A 19,655-nucleotide genomic window follows, 5' to 3' on the forward strand; every position below is an offset into this window, starting at 1 on the left:
AGATGACCTTAACCCGAGGGTTACCACATCTCAGGGGAGGAACAAGGTTGAGAAAGGTGGGACTTTCTTGGTGACCTCAGCTAATACAGGAATCAAACCTAACCTGTTGGTATTACTTTGCATTACAAGCAGTCATTCAGCCAACTGAGCTAACTGACCCCCGATAGGTTATGTTGCCATTGACCTTGCTCGTCATGTTATGAATTATGAACACACTGTTAACTTTCCATCAAAGTCTGTCACAATTACTTTCTAACATGCGAAGTTGTTTCAGTGAAATAATTAGATCCTTAATGGAGAAAATTGGAAACTGATAATTTTAAATGATAGTGTTGCTCAACTGGTTGGAATAATGCCTTTCCACAAATAGGATATCATTCTGATATTATATGGTTACGCAAAATGGATTTAGTAAATCGAAACAACAACCTGTTTTACACTCCTTGCCATTCTTTTTTTGACTACAGTGGAAATGAGAACAAGGACAGATGTACATTGAGCTACTGCTGTGTTTAACACAACGGAACAAAGTCAATATTTACCACCACAAATGACAAAGAGATTCTATTTTCATAAGCAACATTTAAAATGTTCCTACATGTCCAGATCTTGTTTAAATTGTCATTTTTTAAGCCACCAGGTGGAGTGTTTAAAAACACAGGAGCATTATTCCCTTCAGAAAGTTAGTTATAATGCTAAACTGACTTAGGTTCAGACAACTGAGATGGATTTTCAATTTATAGAAGTGTGCTCAGTTCTGACCATCATTGAAATCTTTGGCTGTAGCAAGTACACAAGAGTCACTTACACTGTTACAATTGTCGAAATGTGAATCTGAACAGTCTGTACGTGTTGCGACACTCTGTGCCACCAAGTGGCAGGAGTGTGGGTTAACAGAGAGTAAAATTCTGCTGTGCATTGGTTTAGTCTGGGAGGCATCAGGCCGAAATCAAGTGTTACTGCAAGCAAGACAGAGAAGTTAGGTAGTACTTCAGTTTTTAGCAATATTCATGCAAAACTGGCTACAAATTAATTTTAGCCAATTTTTACTGTTCAAAGTATTTAGTACATAATGATATAGATGAGAATGTGAGAGCTGATAATTAAGCTTGTGGATAACACAAAGATTGGCCTGGTCAGAGCCAATATAGGTTGCAGTAACACACAGATTGATAGATATTGGATTGGTCAAAAGGCAGGTGCAAATTAACCCTGAAGAATGTGAGATAATGCACTTTGGAAGAAGGAACAAGACAAGTGAGCACTTGATGACACTTGGAGGCTCAGAGGAACAGAGGGATCAGGGATCAGTGATCAAGTGATGACAGATTCCTGAAGGTGGCAGAACAGGTTAATAGGATGATTAAGAAAGCATACAGGCCTACTTACCCTGATCAAGACATGGTGAGGACTGCAGATACTGGAGAGTCAAGTCGATAATGTGTGGCACTGGAAAACACACAGCAGGTCAGGCAGCACGTGAGGAACAACAGAGTCGATGTTTTGGGCATAATCTCGACTCTCTTGCTCCTTAGATGCTGCCTGACCTCATGTGCTTTTTCCAGTGCCACACTTTGTTGACTCTACATACCCTGAACAGTCATGGCATAGATTAGAAGAGGAGGGAGCAATGTTGGAGCTGTATAAAACTTTAGTTCATTCGCAGCTCAAGTTTTGTATGTAGTTTTGATTGCCTCCCTAAAAACAGGATGTGATTGCACTGGAGGGAATGCAAAGGAAATTCACCTGGATGTTGCATCCAGTGGTGTGTTTTAGCTATGAAGAAAAGCTGGATAAGCTTGTGTTGTTTCCTTAGAGCAGAGAAGGCTAAGGGTTAACCACATTGAGGTGTATAAAATGATGAGGAACCTGAGTGGATAGGAAGCAGCTGCTGAAGGGTCAATAACAAGAGGTGAAGCGGGGCGAGGGGCGAGGGGCGAGGGGCGGGGCGGGGGGGGTGGGTAATTTTAAGACAGGAGATTTAGAAGGGATTTGAGGAGGAATATTTTCACCCAGAGGATGGAGGAAATCTGGAATTCAAAGCTTTGGAGGGTAATTGGAACTGGAAACCTCACAATCTTTAAAATGTACATGGATGAGCCCTTGAAATGGCATAACATTCAAATACATGGGCCAACTTCTGTAAAGTGAGATTAGTGTAGGTGGATGACAGGGTTTGGGGTTTTTTTTAATCAGTGCAGAATTGATGGGTTGAAGGGCCTCTTCTGTACTGTAAGACTCCATGAATCTCTATCTGAAAAATACAGCAAGAAAATGAAAGCAAAACTGAGGTGTACCTGCCACATTAACACTGTGAATATTGAACATGGTGTTTAAACACAAGAGCAGATTAAAGGTGGGGAATAACTTACCTCTAGACTCCACAAAGCTTCTCCATAACTTACGAGGCACAAGTCAAGAGTATGATTGAAAACTCCCCACTTGGCTGGAAAACTTCCGATCAAAAAATACCCAGCCCCAATTTATGACCCACTCCCCAAAACTGGAATCAGACAACCTACTAACTAACTGTAGCACTCTCTCACTGACAGCAGGTGCCCTGGATCCCATGAAAGATTTCTTCCTTTAGAAATTTGTATGTTCCTTTGCGTATGCATGGCTTGCCATGTAGGCTACTGGCACATGCATATCCCATGTGAATGGGCAAAATTAAAGCCTCTCTTCATAGCTAAAATGTACCATCAGAGGCAACATCCAGGTGAATTTCCTTTGCATTCCCCCCGAGTGCAATCACATCCTGTTTTTAGTGAGGCAATCAGAACTGCATACAAGACTTGAAAGGTGACCGAGCTGAAGTTTTATACAGCTCCAACATAACTCTCTCCTTTTCTAATCTATGCCATGACTGTTCAAGGCAAATAGAGTTGATAAAGTGTGAAATTATCCATTTTGAACTGAAAAAGGATAGATTAGGGTCCTTTCTAAATGGTATGAAGTTAAACACAGTTGATGTCCAGAGAGACTTGGGTGTTCAGGCATCTTTAAAATGCCATGAACAAGTGCAGAAAATAATTAAGAAGGTGAATAGAATACTGGCCTTTACATCTAGAGGATTGGAGCAGATTTTATGCTGCAGTTATATAAAATCCTGATTCGACTCCACTTGGAGTACTGTGAGCAGATCTGGACACCATATCTCAGGAAAGAAATATTGGCTTTGGAAGAAGTACAATATAAGTTTGAGAGAATGACTTCTAGATCTGAAGATGGATTATTCAAATTATGTCTGCTTTCACCAGAATTTAGAGATATAATTTAAGTCTCCAACATATTAACAGTAAAAGACAGAGCAGTTAAAGGCAATCTTCTTCCAATTGTTGGCAATTCTAGAGCTGGGGGTATAGTATGAGAATTAGGGCCAGACTATTCAAGAGAGATGTCAGAAGCACTTCTACACACAACAGTGGTAGAGGTTTGGAACTCTCTTCCAAAAACAGCAGCTGATGCTTGATCTGTAGCGATTGTATTGAGGTCAGCCAGGGGGACCTCATAGAATATGAGTTCCCTGACTGGGGCTGTTAATCTGGTCCAATCAAGGATCCTTGGTTGACATATAAACACAGGAATGACAGAGATCTTGTTCACTCTGAGAGCTGGCTCTGAGGAATCTGGATCAGTGTTAAGGATTCTCCACGTGTAAAGAAACGTGATTTGATGTTGGGATACCAGCATCTGTTGAGTTATTTCAAGATGAGTTGTTAATTTTTGATCTGCGATAGATTTTTTTTTGTGTGTGAAACAAAGGTATTAACAGATATAAGCCAAAGTCAGGTGTATGGAGTGAGGTCACAGATCAGCCATGAGCTCATTATATGGCAGAACAGGCTCAAGGGGCTGAATTGCCCACTCCAGTTCCTTTGTTCACAGAGTTAAAAATCACACAACACCAGGTTATAGTCTAACAGGTTTATTTGGAAGCACTAGCTTTTTAAGCACTGCTCCTTCATCAGGCAGCTACCTGATTAAGGAGTAACACTCCAAAAGCTAGCGCTTCCAAATAAACCTGTTAGGCTATAACCTGGTGTTGTGTGATTTTTCACTTTGTCAACCCCAGTCCAACACCAGCACCTCCACATCTTTTGTTCATATTGAAATAACACAGTGCTCCATGATATTGAAGTAACACAGTACTGCACAGCCATATATCCATACCTTTGACTGTTAGTGTTCCATGCCATGTCAAGCGCCTGTCTCTGTCTCTGAGCTTAAAAGTCAATGCAAGCCCCAGAGGCTGGCAGCTGGCAACTGAACACTGAAGATACCACGTGAAAAAAAAAGATATGAACCACTCGGAGTCTGATGGAAAGTGAGTGATGAAACAAAGAGCCTTAAGATGCATCCAGCATAAATGAATGAGACGTATGCATGCTCTTGCACACAAAGTTGCCTGGCAGAAGCTTGCAGCTTTGAGGTGTCCCTGACTTCCATATTGTGGTATTTGAGGCCTGAAGCAAGAGTATTGGTCCAAGTCTGGTGCTTTGACAATGTCAACTTACATAGACAAAGAGTAGAAGAAGATGACATCTGTGGAGCATTCAGGGACGGTAATCTGTAGACACAGTTGGATGACAGCCAGAATAATCAGCAAGTAGCACTGCCAGGTACCTGCTATGACTTGAAAGTTGAGAATTTGAGGTTTCTGGTTGCTTAGGGAAGGAAAGGAGAAATGGAAATGGCATAGAAATCAGGTGACTTTATTTGCAAATTCATGGAAATAAAATAGTGAGATTCAGAAATCAGCATTGGAAACCTAAGCAGAAATTTGAAAAAGCTTTTCTTGATTTCAAGATTCAGATATTTTTGTTCACACCTTATTTTCCCCAATTTTCTCACCATTGCTCACGTCACATCAGAGAAATTCCACCCTACTGTCTCTGCAATGACAACCAAACTGCAGTTACTATTTCTGTTTGGGCTCTGAATTTGCCCACTAAGGCCTGAATGAGGTAATTCTGTTTATCAGGAGCGGTGGTGGGGAGCTGCTTTGATTTACAAAGTTCAGTGTTACAATTATGTATCCTCTAACAGTGAAGTTGCAGACTGCTAAAATATTTGTAAAACAATTACAAGACTATTTCTTACCTCAGCACATTAATGAGGTAAGGAGGCGATGTCTTATACATAATTAACTTCATTTTCTACAATGGTCCTACTGCAATATTACCCCTCCATGTATATTCATCCTCATGAGCAAAACTGATTATAAAATTATGGGATTGCATTTGGTCAATGACTGATTAATAGAAGTAGAACAATCAAAGACTTAAGGTCAATTTCAGGTTTTAAGAGAGAGCTTTGTGAAATTTTGCAAATCTTGAAACTTGTGAATTGGGCCACCGATAATATGGGTATGAAGTAGACATCGAACAATAGTGGAACATCATGCAAAAAGGTTAACATAGAAGAATGGACCAGTTCCATTTGAGTAAAGCATTCAAAAGACAGGTCAATGATACATAAATGATAATCTCAAAATTTTCTCCTGCATTAGTTTTGGTTGTTTCAAAGAAGATTGCAAGATTTCTTCACCTCCCTAAGTTAGTTTTGGCTGTTCTGTTCATTTTATTGTCCTTCATTGGTAACAGTGTTCTGGAGGCAATGTTACATTTTGGCATGGCTCTCAGGAAAAGTGGATTAGTGTTTTTTTTGTATTTGTCATGCTTTTTTTTATGATGAAAAGATGTGTTCCATCAGATTTTAAGAAAAGACAATTGAATTAAAAGCAAAGTACTGCAGATGCTGTGAATCTGAACTTGAAACATAAATGGTAGAAATACTTTGGATATAAGTTTGCCTCCTGAGCTGGAAAGTTCATTTTCAGACATTTAATCACCATACTAGGTAACATCATCAGTAAGTCTCCAGGGAAGCACTGGTGCGTGTGATCCGCTTTATATTTATGTGTTTAGGTTTCCTTGTGTTGGTGATGTCATTTCCTGTGGTGACGCCAGTTCCTGTGGTGATGTCATTTACTGTTCTTTTTCTCAGAGGTTGGTAAATAGGGTCCAAGTCGATGTGTTTATTGATAGAGTTCTGGTTGGAATGCCATGTTTCTAGGAATTCTCATGTGTTTCTCTGTTTGGCTTGCCTTAGGATGGATGTGTTGTCCCAGTCGAAGTGGTGTCCTTCCTCATCTGTATGTAAGGATATTAGTGAGAGTGGGTCATGCTTTTTTGTGGCTAGTTGGTGTTCATGTTTCCTGGCCGCTAGTTTTATGCCTGTTTGTCCAATCTAGTGTTTGTTACAGTTCTTGCAAGGTATTTTGTAAATGAAATTAGTTTTGCTTGTTATCTGTATGAGGTTTTTCAAATTCATTAACTGCTGTTTCAGTGTGTTGGTGGACTTGTGGGCTACAATGATGCCAAGAGGTCTGAGTAGTCTGGCAGTCTTTTCTGAGATGTCTTTGATGTAGGGGAGAATGGCTAGGATTTCTGGACGTGTTTTGTCTGCTTGTTTGGATTTGTTGCTGAGAAATTGGCAGACTGTGGTCATTGGGTCAGGCAGCATCCAAGGAACAGGAGAATCAACGTTTCAGGCATAAGCCCTTCTTCAGGAATGAGGAGGGTGTGCCAAGCAGGCTAAGATAAAAGGTAGGGAGGAGGGACTTGGGGGAGGGGCGAGAAGGAAAGACCTGCAATCTTCTTCCCGACCTCTCCGCCCCCATCCCCTCTCTGGCCTATCACCCTCACCTTAATCTCCTTCCACCTATCGCATTCCCAATGCCCCTCCCCCAAGTCCCTCCTCCCTATCTTTTATCTTAGCCTGCTTGGCACACCCTCCTCATTCCTGAAGAAGGACTTATGCCCGAAACGTCAATTCTCCTGCTCCTTTGATGCTGCCTGGCCTGCTGTGCTTTTCCAGCAACACATTTTTCAGTTCTGATCTCCAGCATCTGCAGTCCTCACTTTCTCCTAGACTGTGTTCATTGGGTACCTTCTTTTTGAATATGCTGTAGAGTGATTTTAAATTAGATTAGATTCCCCACAGCTCCCTTCAGTGTGGAAACAGGCCCTTCAGCCCAACAAGTCTACACCGACCCTCTGAAGAGTAACCCACCCAAACCCATTTCCCTCTGACTAACGCACCTAACACTATGCTCTTCGTGGTTCCTCTGTGCTGCAGTGTTTGGTGGTTCATTGAAATAGTGTTCTAAGGCAGCTTTGTTTGTGTATGTTGGGATGATTGCTTCTGTACAAAGTTTGTGAGAAGATTTGTAGCTCGGCAAACAGATCCACAACATTGCTTCTGTAGTTCAGTATTTGGTCCGTGTGTGTTGTTTTCCTGTAGATGCTGGTTTGAAGTTCCCTATTGGCTGTTTGCTCTACTACGACATCTAGGAGTGGCAGTTTGTTGTTGTTTTCCTCCTCTTTTTAGTGAATTTAATGTCAGTAAAGGTATTATTGATGATCTTGAAGGTTTCCTCTGATTTGTTTCATTTAGTGATGACAAAAGTGTCATCCATGCAGTGGACCCAAAATTTGGGTTGGATGGTTGGCAGAGCTGTTTGTTTGAGTCTGATCCAAAGGGTGTTCCGTTGGTTTATCTGTAGGTTTTGTTATTGAAAGTGAAGTGGATGGTAAGGCATAGGTCCACTAACACCAGCGCTTCACCAAAGGCTTATTGATGATGTTCCCTAGCATAGTGACAAAACATCTGAAAATGAACCTTCCAGCTCAGCGAGCGAACTTACAACCAGAACTTCAACCTGAGCTACAAATCATCTCAAAACCCGGTAGAAATTTTTAGCAGGTCATGAAACGTCATCCATGGTGCAAGAAATGAAATGCAGGTTGATGGTCTTTCATTGGAATTGAGAGAAGATGAAGTTTTGACCATTTTTAGGTATCAGAACCAGATTAAATCAAGGTGGGTGGCTAATTGAAATCAAAATGGATCACCACTGATAAAGTGGAGGAGAGATGAGGTTAAATAAGAGAGTAGATGATGGTGAAAAGTGAAATAGGTTTGTAATGGTGAAAAGCCAAAGTTAGAAGGGGGTTTTCAATGTTAGAAAAGAGCTAATAATCAAAAAGAAAGTTTAAGTGGAAAACAGAAAATGCTGGTAAATGTCACGTCTGCAGTATTTTGCTCTTGTCTTCAAGATATTAAAATGTTAAGTAGACAACAAAATTTACTGTGTATGGAATTCCTAAAGAGTTACAAATCAGCTCTGTTCTTGTCTTTCCAGAACAAATGGAAAACACACAGAAATGTGACAAGAGAAAATAAAAGGTGGCACAACATTATCAGCCGGCAGATTCCTGCAAGGAGGGAATGCTAAGGATCATTAGGGAGATGGTGCTCTGATTGGCACTAATGCTGCAGAGCAGTGAAGTGCCATCTGATAGCTGTTGCTTTATTCTAATAGAAATAATGAGGGTGAAGGAAACAATACATTTGTCTTAAGTTGAAATCTTATCCGCTGTGTGGGATGCTCTTTAATCTGTATTCAGCAAACATTAAGCTCAATCAACGCTATCTATTTAATGTTAGGAAAGTAGGTATGTTTCATGTTTATGTCAAACTAATTCAAAGCTGCTCTAGATAAGGAAAGAATGGAGGAGCTAGCAAATATATGGCGTTGTCCAGAACCTCAGATAATTGTGCAGTGCTTTGTACACTCTTAATAATGACCTGATTTGCACACAGCAAGATTTCAGAAATAAAAAATGAATGAATTAATTGAACATTCCACAAAAATGTGAATGTTCCTGTCGTTTTTTTGAAGTATAACCTTTGTTGAGATGAAAGTGCTGTTTACTGAGCCAAACTCACATAAAATAGGAAGACTACATGAATTCTATATCTTTTTCCTAATCCATTCAGGCCATGACAGAGGCACTATTATGTTGCGAGTGTTTAGTTGAGAGAGTAGTAATACTGTGACCTCTGAAGACAGGAGGTTATGGGTTAAAATCTCTCCCCCAGTCCTCGAGTATGTGGTCCAGGCTGACAACAATATGATAGTGAGAGAGTGCAGTCTGCTATAATTATCATTTTCCAGGTGACATGCTAATTTGAGGTCCCTGCTGGACTGGATGTAAAAGGTTTTGTGACACATTTGTGAAAGGGGAACAATAAGTCACCCTGTATCCTAACATAAGAGTTACCTTGCAGCTAGCCAAGACCATCAAAAGCAGAACTATCTTTAACACTGTTTGTAATACCGTTCAGTGCATGGGTCCAGAGATGGGGTGTATGGTAAGAATGAGGCATTATTTACAAAGTAAGGTAGGGCTGATCTCTTTGAGCAAATTATAATAGAGAGAAATTTGTTGAATGAATACAAGATTATGACAGATTAGACAAGGAAACCGCCTCTGACACAAGATCCAAGGGATACAGCTTTAAGACTTTGAGCAAGAGATGTGGGGCAAGTTTGAGGATGAATATTTTCCTTTTACAGAGCAAATAGACCCAGATCGAACTGCTCCCAAGGGGTTTGGAAGCAGAAATAATCAATGATTCTAAAATGAAATTGGTTGGGCATGTTGAAAAAATAAACTTGCAGTGCTGTGGGGAATGCAGCGAGCAATGAGACTGACCAGTTTGCTCCATGGGGAACCCAAGTGAATTTGATAGGCTGTCTGATCTTGCTCTATGCCATAAATAACTCCATGTAACAATAGTGACTACATCTCAAAATTGATTAATCGATTGTAAGTTACTTTGGGGGTATTCTGAACATGTGCAAGGCATCAGATATAATCACTTTATTTCTTCTTGCCCCTTTATTGAAGTCTTGTTAGCTTAGTTTGAAGCATTTTATTGGGTTCCCAAGATCATGGAAGTGCAATCAAATAGATAAAATGTATATTCATATAAGGAAGGCCTCAGCCATTGTAGATAAATTTCTACTAAAGCAGCAGTCCTTTTTTAATGGATTTTTTTTTGCAATAATGAATATAATTAGTTTCTCAACAAACCTGCAGTAACTGCACCAGAGCCACTTGGTGATTGCTGTGAACCAATGAGTGATATGAAATATACTGGCAGCTGCTGTGATCATTGTCAGCTTGCTACCAACTAAGAAAAAAAAGAACAAACCAAGACATGAATCATTTGAATCCATAAAATTGAAATAAATCTCAGTGTTGAGTTGGCTGTGGTAAATTGTTCGAATTTAACTCTCATATGTTATAATATAATTATGAATTCTACACACCCCTCAATTAAATTGCATCTCTAGCAGCCACATTTAAAACTCAGTTATTAGGATGGTTGAAATAAGAGGGAGTAAAGGAATGTGGAAATAAGATGACTATATGAAATTAGAACTATAGCTGATGTGTAGCAGATCAACTGGACAGAATGGTCTTTTCCTTTTTGCAAACACAATGTTATTAATTCTGTGAGTTCATAGCCCTTCTATTTTTTTTCTGTGGAATTAATTATACTATTTGCAGTATGATTTAGAGATGCCGGTGTTGGACTGGAGTGTACAAAGTTAAAAATCACACAACACCAGGCAATCACGCAACACTAGTATTCTTCCAATTAAACCTGTTGTGTGATTTTTAACTATTTACAGTGTGTATAACGTCTTTTTTATATATATTTTAATTTTTTAAGTTGGTACTTTTACATTTATTCTGTTCATTAACATCTTCGGCTTTGCTAGCCACTGGTCATTTGCAAATCTCCCGACTTCCTACCTTATCACTTTTCTTGGTTTCTTTCAATGCTGCTTTTATAATGGCTTTGTGAACTAAAAAGCTAATCGGACAAACAACCGAGATACAGTGGTTGCTCAAGATCCTTCCCCAAGACGCAACCTTTTCTAAGACCATGAAAGCAGGTAGACTTCTTGCTGTAGGCAAAAGTGAGGACTGCAGATGCTGGAGATTAGAATCGAGAGTGTGGTGCTGGAAAAGCGCAGCAGGTGAGGAGCAGGAGAATTGATGTTTCGGGCAAAAGCCCTTCATCAGACTTCTTGCTGTACTAATTTAAGACTCACGTGAAAAAGATAAAGTTATGAAACTTGGAAGAAAGAGTGCCAGACATCACAGATATTTAGAAAATAGGAGCAAGATTAAGCCATTCAACTCTTCAAGCCTTCTCCATCATTCAAAAGGGTCATGGCTGCTCATCCAACTCAGTATCCTGTTCCTGATTTCTCCCCATAGCCCGAGGAACTATATCTAACTCCTTCTTCAAAACATTCAATGTTTTGGCCTCCAACACTTTCTGTGGCAGAGAATTCCACAAGCCCAGCACTCTCGGGTGAAGAAGTCTTTCCTCAATCTCAGATCGAAATGGATTACTCCTTATTCTGAAAGTCTGATCCATGGTTGTGGACTCCCCAGTAAGAACATTCTTCTTGCCGTTCTGAGGAGAGATGACTTAACCTGAAATGTTAACACTGATTTATCTCCAGATCTGCTGAGTTTTGCCAACAATTTTTATTTTTGTCTCTTCCTGCATTTAACCTGTCTAGTGATGTTAAAATTCCATAAATTTGAAAATATGGTGTCCCACCGAAAGTCCAGTTGAATACCATTCTTGGTTGCTACTGGCTTTCATCTACTTCTTCAGTCTCATTATTATCAGCTTCCTCCACCAATGAGTGCTATCAAATTGGCCATCTGCCAGCAGAATATTGCAAATGTCTTCCTGAATAGCAAGTTCTGCAATCAGCATTGCTACTTTCAGATATTGAAGAGCAAAGTATTTCTTTACGCAATGAACTTAGAAGTGAGAAAGGAGCTGGGAAAGCCTGTTGTTCTCAGATGGGCTTGGCCTGTACACACTCTTTATAAATTGCAAAAATATATTTTATTTATAGAAATCTTTGGCATATGCACAGTTAATGGAGCCATTCAGATCTATACTCTCTTTACTTATAGAGAACAAATTAAGTCTTTGATGTTCATCATTCTCTATATTTACAATCAACCTCTTGGCCTTTAGTTGAGGCAACAGTGGAGCCCAATTACTGAATGGGCCCCTGTTATTCTTCACCAGAAAGACCTTACACAGTGATCTTTCCCCACTGTGCCTTGGCAGCAGCTGCCCCAAGCTTCAGCCTGTCCCTCAGGACATAATCTTAGACCTTGGAATGTACCAGTCTGCAACACTCAGTTGGGGTCAACTTCTTCAGCCGGAAGAGCAGCAAGTTTTGGGCAGACCAAAGAACATCTTTCATTGAGTTGATGATTGTCCAGGCACAGTTGATGTTCGTCTCGGTGTGTATCCTGGGGAACAGACCGTACAGCACAGAGTCCCGCATCACGGCACTGCTCAGGACAAACCTCGACAAACACCACTGCATTCCTCTCCAGACTTCCTTTGCATAGGCACATTCCAGAAGGAGGTGTGTGACAGTCTCGTCCCCTCCACAGCCGCTTCGAGGGCAGCGTGCGGTGCAGCAGAGAGTCCAGGCGTGCATAAAGGATCTCACGGGCAAAGTCCTTCTCATTACCATGTCCCATGTACCATGCTTGTTTGAAAGTTCTGGTGATGAGTCGTTCTGCCAAATGGCTTTGACGGTTTCTCCAGGGAACTGCTCAATAGGATCACCTTCTCCTTTTCCCAAAGGGTCTCAAGTACACTACATGCTGACCACTTTCTGATGGACTTGTAGTCAAAAGTGCTTTCCTTCACAAATTTCTCCACGACGGGCAGGTGATACAGAATGGTCCAACTATTAGTAGTGTTCCTCGGCAATGAGGCCAGGCTCATCCTTCGCAACACTGGGGACGAGTAGAACCTCAGTACAGAGTGACACTTGGTGTTTGCATAGTGGGGCTCCACACACAGCTTGATGCAGCCACACACAAAATGTGGACATCAGGTTGAGGGTAGCATCGGGTATGCTTATTCCCCCTTTGTCCAGGTCTTTGCATATGGTGGCCCTTTGGACATGGCCCATCTTCGATCTCCACATGAAGTGAAAGATGGCCCAGGTGACATGGCCATGCAGGTTCTGGGATTAGGCCAGACCTGCACCAGGTACAACAACACTGAGAGCACCTCATATCGGATGGCCAGGTTTTTATCCGCCATGGAGAGTGACCTGTGCTCCCATCTGCCTAGCTTTTGCCTCACCTTAGTGACATGCTCCTCCCAAGACTTGGTGCATGCCTCAGCCCCTCCGAACCAAATACCCAGTGTCTTCAGGTGGTCTGCCCTGACAATGAAGTGATAGAGGATTGGTCGACCCAGTTTCCAAAGAGCATGGCCTCGTTCTTGCCTTGGTTTACCTTGGCCCTTGAAGCCTGTTCAAACTGATCACAGATGTCCATAAGTCTGTGCAGAGTCTGTACATGAGATCCGAGCAGAAAATAGCGATATCATCTATGTACAGAGTAGTCTTAACCTGTAGGCCCCCACTGCCAGGAATTGTCAGCCCTCTCAGGCGAACATACTTCCTGATAGACTCAGCAAATGGCTCTATACAGCACACAAACAAAGCAGGAGAGAGTGGGCATCCCTGCCTGATTCCACAGCTGATTGGAAAGCTTCCTGATGCCCACCCATTGATTGAAACTGCACCAACTATGCTAGTATAGAGCAGTCGGATCCAATTGCAGATTCTATCCCCAAAGCCTGTTTTGGAGAGGACATCTTCATGTACGTGTGTGATATCCTATCAAAGGCTTTCTCTTGGTCCAGGCTGATGAGACAGGCGTCCATCCCCTCTGTCCTGCATGAAGGCGATTATATCCCTGAGAAGCATGAGACTCTTAGTGGTATTCAGGTATAGCACAGGTTTGGCCGGGGTGAATCATTGATCGAAGGGCAGAGCTGACCTGGTTGGCAATGACCTTTGACAAGATTTTGTAATCCACATTTAACAGTGAGATTGGTTGCCAGTTTCTAATTTCCTTCCACTTCCCACTTCCGCTTGTAGATGAGTTCGATGATATCTTTCCTCATGGATTTGCTCATGGTGCCTGCCAGAAGTATACTGTCACATACTTCTAGCAGGTCCTGGCCAATCAAGTTCCATACAGCAGAGTAGAATTTGACCAGTAAGCCATCGTATCCGGGTGTTTTGTTTTTTTTTCAAAGAACTCCAAGGCCTTGGTCAGCTCATCCAGAGATCGCAGCTGGTCCAGCTTCTCCCACGTTCTGTCGTTTAACACCTCTGTGATAGAGGACAGGGACGATTGGGAGGCTGCTCTATCAGTGGGCCCCGTGTCATATAGATTGGCATCTAAGGATTTGCTGATCCTCATGATGTCAGCCTGAGATGACGTTACCGAGCCATCTTCTTCCCTGGACCGGAACATTATCTTGGAGGCCTCCAAGGCAAAGAGCAAGGCTTGTTGGCCCTTCACCTCCTGGAGGTCCTCTGTGGCATCGACCACCATCATCTGCATCAGGAGCAGGTTCTGAAGGCTTTTCTGGTGTTTGGACAGTTTTCCCCACCTCTCTTTCACTTTCTTTGAGGATGAAGAACCTCTTGATGTTCTCTTTGACCATTTCCCACCAGTCCGCTGGAGTCTCAAAGAGGGGCTTCATGTTCTCCGACCTGCAAAATTATCTTTGAGCTCCTCAATGTTTTTTGGGGTCAACAACTTCGTGTTCAGCCTCTATGTTCCCTTAGCAACCTACTGCTCATCCTGTAGGTGATAGTTGGCCAGCAGGAGGCAGTGGTTGGGGAAGAACATTGGCTTGGCGTCGGTGGATCTGACCAAGAATGCTCAGGACACAAACAGGAAATCTATCCTTGAGCAGATAGACCTGCCTATCCGTGGCCAGGTATATGTACACTGCACTCCATTTGCAGGGGTGCTGAAGATGTTGTGCAACTTGGCATCTTAGACCGTTTCCGTCTGGACTCTGGACGTGGCGTCCAGCTTTCTGGCCTCCTAATCACCGGATCGTCCATCTGCATCAATGATGCAGTTGAAATCTCCGGCCAGAATGACTGACCTGGACATAGCCAGCAACAATGGGAGCTGCTGCAGGATGGCCACTCTTTCCTGCTGAGGCGTACACATTAATTAGTCTCGGGAGAGCATTTCTGTACATAATGCCTGCTATGAAGAGGCGCTTGCCCACCACCTCCTTATCCTCAGAGATGGTGAGGTTGCCTCCTCACAGCAGGATACCCAGGCTGGAGGAGTGGTTATCATTGCCCCCCGACTAAACTGATGGATCATGGGCTCACAAACTCTCTTGTATCTGCTAAAGTGCAGTATCCCACACTCCTGCAGAAACAGTACATCTGCTTTAATGTTGGCTAGGAAGGGCAACATGGAGACACATCGTGCACAAGATTTAACACAATGCACATTAATGCCAGCAATTTTAACACTCATTTTAAAATTTCTAAGGTTACCAATGTCCAATCACCAATGGTCCTGTCACTGGGGAGACTGTCCACATGCTCGTGATGTGGGCAAACCGATGGACCCCCACAGGGTTGAGGTAGCTGTCCAGTTCCTCACTGCGGCCATTTCCCTGCTCTGGTGTCGTCAGGGTGAAGACAAGGTCAGCAGATTCCAGTTCTGAGTCTGACCGAGGGGCTGCCAGAGGCTCGCAGCGCCCAGTCGCCTGGAGCTTTGGGGCAGTGGGTACATCTGGTTCTCACCAAGTGGGGCCTGGGCTTTACCAGTCCCCTCGTAGGCTCCGTCATTTCTGAGTTGGGGGGGGGGGGGGGGTTCTCCTTTCCACTTCCCCCATGGTGGTCTGCTTCTTTCCCTGATGATGACCATCCTTCCACCCCTCTTTGCCATCAGGGGAGCTGCTGGTGTCAACCTCATGCAGATGTCTCTTTCCTCTTTGCTGTGAGGCTCTGGGGTCTGGCTGGTTTTCCTTTTCTTGTTGTATTTCTCCAGTATCCAATCCCCCACCTCCTTGGTTTCTTCCTCCTCCATTGACTCCATCTGGAGCTTGGGTCAGTTGCTGTGCCTCTGTGCTGGCTGCCGTCTGTTCCACTCCAGCCTGTCCTTCTTTCTGGGTGCCTCTCGTCTCAGTCCCCTTGCTGGATGGTGATGCCTTGTTGATCTCTGGGGTTCCACAGCTCACATTGTCACCTCCAGCCATCTGACCATAAGTTGCGCCCCACCTTGAACATGTGACCTGCTTCCCCACAGAGATTGCAGCTTTTTGACTCCTTGGTCAGGTGATCCTCCTTGGCCTGTACACTCAGTTTCAGGAAAAAAATAGACTGAACAATGTGCAATTAAACAGAACCTTTCACAATCACAGAATCCCTTCCCTCCACAATCACATCACACACCATGTGACAGTTGCAATGTAAACTGCAGTAACTGTGTTTTCTGTAGGAAATGTGGTAGCTAATTAGTGCACAGCAATCTCCAGAAAATAGAAAAGAGATAATGATTTGTTTCTAGTGATGTAGTTTGAGGGATGCATGCTAATCAAAATATCAGTGCGAATCCTCTTATCTTCATATAGTACCAGGGATACTTTATATTCGTTGGAGGGGTTTTGGTTATGAATTTTTTAAAAAATCATTCATAGAATTTGGATGAGGTTCATGAGGCAAATACCTGTTTTCCTTCTTTGGTTGATATTGAGACAGTATTGGTGAGCCACATCCATGAACTGCTGTAGTCCTTGTGGTATTAGCTCAAATTCCTGTGCTGTGAGGGAGTTCCAGGATATTGGCTTAAGGACAGTGAAGGTATGTTGTCATGAAATTGTTATCTGCAGCTAATCTTGAATTCCATTGGCTTATTTAATATCTGGTACTTTTCAATGAGCCAGGACACTTTGTTTTAAAATGGCTGCAGAGGTCACATAACCTACGAAGCTCAAGTCTCTAAAACTCTTCTGCATGACGAGACAGTGGACGTTTCTGGGCAGTTCCCTGCAGAATTTCTCATTTGTCTTTGTTTGATTCATCCAGGAGGGGAAAAAGAAACTATGTAACAGCTTCCTCAAAGACTAGGGAAATTCACCAAGACCATTATGAAAAACAATCCCCTGTCTTTTTCAATGGTAGCTTAACAGCCTTGACAATGGGAGACAAAAAATAGTCATTAATTTCATTATTATGGACTATCCCCATTGTAGGTCACATAATAGCTGACAATTGGCCTAAGTACTCACTTATAAAATGCTATGATTATAAGCTTGTATGTGGTTACAAAAGGGATAACATCACGAAGGCCTTTTAGGTGGAACAACAGCATCTCTTTAGAAGTTCAGAACCTATCTGTGTTACAAGTACTTAATAGACAAAGAATTTAGACATTCAAATGTATGATAACATCTGATTGTCTCCAGAAGAACAATCTCTTTTAAGTTGCAAACAGTTCACATTGGCTACCAGCCCACTGGGACCCCAATTCCAACAAAGGAACTTGGAGAATGATTCCAGGGATGAGAAACTTCACTTATAACGATAGATTGTAGAAGCTGGGATTGTTTCCCTTTGAACGGAGAAGGCAAAAAGGAGATTTCGTGGAAGTTTTCAAAATCATGAGGAGTATAAACAGAGTAGACTGGCAGAAACTGTTCCCAATCATAATTACTAATAATGAAAATGATTTGCAACTGAAGTAAATAAAATGAGGAGAAAAACAAACCTCACATAACGAGTGGTTTGGTTAAGAAATCCACTATATGGATGAATGGCTGAGGTAGTTCAATCGATGCATATAAGGGAGCTTTTGCATCAGTGTTTACTGTGGAAAAGGATATGGAAGATATAGACTGTAGGGAAATAGATGGCGACATCTTGAAAAATGTCCATATTACGGAGGAGGAAGTGCTGGTTGTCTTGAAATGCATAAAAGTGGATAAATCCTCAGGACCTGATCAGGTGTACCCTAGAATTCTGTGGGAAGCTAGAGAAGTGATTGCTGGGCCCTTGCTGAGATATTTGGATAATTGATAATCACAGGTGAGGTGCCCACAAGACTAGAGATTGGCTAACGTGGTGCCACTATTCAAGAAAGGTGGTAAGGACAAGTCAGGAAACTATAGACCGGTGAGCCTGGCGTTGGTGGTGGGCAAGTTGTTGGAGGGAATCCTGAGGGACAGGATGTACATATATTTGGAAAGGCAAGGACTGATGCACCGCCCGTTTCTACCTCCTGCCCAAAATCCACAAACCTGACTGCCCCGGCCAACCCATTGTCTCAGCCTGCTCCTGCCCCACCGAACTCGTCTCTGCACACCTCGACACGGTCCTGTCCCCCTTAGTCCAAGAACTCCCGACCTACGTTCGGGACACCACCCATGCCCTCCACCTCATCCATGACTTTCGCTTCCCCGGTCCCCAACGCCTTATCTTCACCATGGACATCCAGTCCCTGTACACCTCCATCCCCCATCACGAAGGACTCAAAGCCCTCCGCTTCTTCCTTTCCCGCCGTACCAACCAGTACCCTTCCACTGACACCCTTCTTCGACTGACTGAACTGGTCCTCAACCTGAACAACTTCTCTTTCCAATCCTCCCACTTCCTCCAAACGAAAGGAGTAGCCATGGGCACCCACATGGGCCCCAGCTATGCCTGCCTCTTCGTAGGATATGTGGAAAGTCCATCTTCCGCAGCTACACTGGCACCACCCCCCACCTTTTCCTCCGCTACATCGATGACTGTATCGGCGCTGCCTCGTGCTCCCACGAGGAGGTTAAACAGTTCATCCACTTTACCAACACCTTCCACCCTGACTTCAAATTCACCTGAACTGTCTCAGACTCCTCTCTCCCCTTCCTAGACCTTTCCATTTCTATCTCGGGCGACCGAATCAGCATGGACATTTACTATAAACCGAACGACTCCCACAGCTACCTAGACTACACCTCTTCCCACCCTGCCCTCTGTAAAAATGCCATCCCATATTCCCAATTCCTTCGTCTCTGCCCAGGAGGACCAGTTCCAATACCGTACAACCCAGATGACCTCCTTCTTCAAAGACCGCAATTTCTCCCCAGACGTGATCGACCATGCCCTCCACCACATCTCCTCCACTTCCTCCTCCTCCGCACTGGAGCCCCGCCCCTCCAACCGCCACCAGGACAGAACCCCACTGGTCCTCACCTACCACCCCACCAACCTCCATATACAACGTATCATCCGCCGTCATTTCCGCCACCTCCAAACGGACCCCACCACCAGGGATATATTTCCCTCCCCTCCCCTATCAGCATTCCAAAAAGACCACTCCCTCCGTGACTCCCTCGTCAGGTCCACACCCCCCAACAACCCAACCTCCACTCCCGGCACTTTCCCCTGCAACCGCAAGAAATGCAAAACTTGTGCCCACACCTCCCCCCTTACTTCCCTCCAAGGCCCCAAGGGATCCTTCCATATCCACCACAAATTCACCTGCACCTCCACACACATCATTTATTACATCCGCTGCACCCGATGTGGCCTCCTCCATATTGGGGAGACAGGCCGCCTACTTGCGGAACATTTCAGAGAACATCTCTGGGACACCCGGACCAACCAACCCAACCACCCCATGGCTCAACACTTCAACTCCCCCTCCCACTCCACCAAGGACATGCAGGTCCTTGGACTCTTCCATCGCCAGACCATAGCAACACGATGATTGGAGGAAGAACGCCTCATCTTCCGCCTAGGAACCCTCCAACCACAAGGGATGAACTCAGATTTCTCCAGTTTCCTCATTTCCTCTCCCCCCACCTTGTCTCAGTCAAATCCCTCGAACTCAGCACCACCTTCCTAACCTGCAATC

At 43.4% G+C, this 19,655-nt stretch overlaps 1 pseudogene; it reads right to left on the reverse strand.

Moving 5' to 3' along the window:
* Nucleotides 1–11,978: 11,978 nt before the first annotated feature.
* Nucleotides 11,979–14,336, reverse strand: LOC148150006 (uncharacterized; annotated as a pseudogene).
* Between the last annotated feature and the right edge of the window lie 5,319 nt (nt 14,337–19,655).

This window comes from Chiloscyllium plagiosum, unplaced genomic scaffold (assembly GCF_037043375.1).
Source record: "Chiloscyllium plagiosum isolate Xiang-an unplaced genomic scaffold, Cpla_swu_hap1 HiC_scaffold_5, whole genome shotgun sequence".
Lineage (NCBI taxonomy): Eukaryota > Metazoa > Chordata > Chondrichthyes > Orectolobiformes > Hemiscylliidae > Chiloscyllium > Chiloscyllium plagiosum.